The sequence below is a fragment of the Salmo trutta genome, chromosome 14 (assembly GCF_901001165.1).
Source record: "Salmo trutta chromosome 14, fSalTru1.1, whole genome shotgun sequence".
NCBI lineage: Eukaryota > Metazoa > Chordata > Actinopteri > Salmoniformes > Salmonidae > Salmo > Salmo trutta.
The window spans coordinates 3,644,225-3,646,222 of NC_042970.1; positions in this window are offsets into that span (position 1 = coordinate 3,644,225).

Genomic DNA, 1,998 nt, shown 5'->3' on the forward strand with positions numbered 1-1,998 from the left:
TAAATTCACACAGGACACTGGATAAGACAGGAGAAATACTCCAGATATAACAGTCAATACTGTGGTTATATAGTGTCTGAGAGGACAGAGTTATGTGCAATGAGTGTACAAAACATTAAGAACACCTGCTCTTTCCATGACATAGACTGACCAGGTGAATTCTATGGTCCCTTATTGATGTTACCTGTTAAGTCCACTTCAATCAATGTAGACAAGACAAGTTACCTTGGAGTTTACTGTTTAAATGTTTCTGTTGTCTTTATTTTACTGCTTCCCAAAAGGCACCCTATTCCCTATGCAGTGCACTACTGTTGGGCCCTGGTCAAAAGTAGTGTACTATATAGGGAATGTGGTGCTGTTTAGAATGCGATCTTTATGCTCTGATGTTAACCTCATGTTCTGTTGCCAGTTTCTTTTCTCTACTGATTTGGACCATCGTCATTGGTCGAAACAATAGAAGACTGTTTTGATCGTATGGGTTCTGTTGAGCTGGTGTTTTAGTCCAACAGTGTCTGAAACCATCACTTGCCAGCCATTCTCCTGAGCGCTTCCATTTCATTTCCTGATCCAAAAAGGATACATCTTAAAAAGTAATTCCTCAATTCCTCTCGTCCTGTCTCGTATAACTTCTGACATTTTGAGAAAGAGCTGAGCAGAGGAAGAAATGCCATTTGAGATTCATCCCGTCTCCTCAACATATTTTCAGAAGCCAGTATTTTTTTTTCTTCTCTCTTTTAGATGAAATGTTTTAGCAGATCTTATTGTCCTACCCCCCACCCCCCCCCCTCCCTCCAGGAGAGCTAGACTTCTGTAAGATTGAGGGTTAGTAGGTTAAAGGTTGAGATAAATCTATTTATATTGTACATTCTATTCTAAAAGTGAGGGATTTGTGTAAAGAGTTCAATGTACAGTATCCCATGTAATAACTGGAGATTGACACAATCACCATGGTCCCAAAGCAGTCAGGTCAATTACTGTATTGATGATGCCACCGGTGTGTCAGTGTCCAAGTGAAGTGAACACTTTTTAGTGAAGTTATTATATTATTAAATTCATATAATTAATTGAACTTTTTTTTTTCTATGTAATGCAACTTTTTCATGACTTTGTTGTGATATGATGTGTATCAATAATAATATAAGCATTGGTCTCAAAAGTATCGCTCAAACATTTTAAATAAAACAAATATCTGCTGCACCTTCCTTGTGTCTTATCTCTGGATAGTGTTCTGAATGAATGGGTCATCCTGTATGACAATATACTTGTAGTAGAACAATTGTATGGCTTGTGTTTTCACTTTGTCATTAAGGGGTATTGTTATGCAATGTGGGACTCAGTCACAGATGTTAGAAAAACAACATTGGAATGAGGTTGTTATAATAATAATAATAATAATAATGTATCATTTCTAGAGTTTGTGTGTATGACCAACTGTCTCAGCCGACCCACCTGTAATTATCTTCAAAGTGTGTGTGTGTGTGTGTGTGTGTGTGTGTGTGCTGGTGCGGCCCAACAATCTAAACCGCTGAGCATTGGTTTGGGTCTGTACTCCTGTCCTCCTTCCTGTTCACCCACTTCCATAAAAAGGCAAAATAAAGCTCTTTGATTTAAAAAGCACAGGAAACATCTCCCTAACAGCAAGAGATCACAACTATTAATGTGTCCCAATTAGCACCCTAGTCTCTACGTTAGGAGCCTATGGGTCGTGGTCAAAGTAGTGCACTATGTAGAGGGGCAGGGTGCCTCTTGGGACGGGTACTATGTGACTAGTGCATTCCTGGGGCCTGATATTGCATCCTCACTCACCAGTGAGGTCATGTCTCTATCTGATCCAGACAATGGGTGTTCCCAATTTGTAGGAAAGAGAAAGGGGAAGAAAAAATAAAAAAAAAAGTGGGAGGAGGAGGGGGAAAATACCACTGGAATTCTATTGGTTGTGGGGTGTTTTACTTTGCTGCGATTGGGTTGGCACGAGTGTTCCAGGGAATCCCAGCGGCC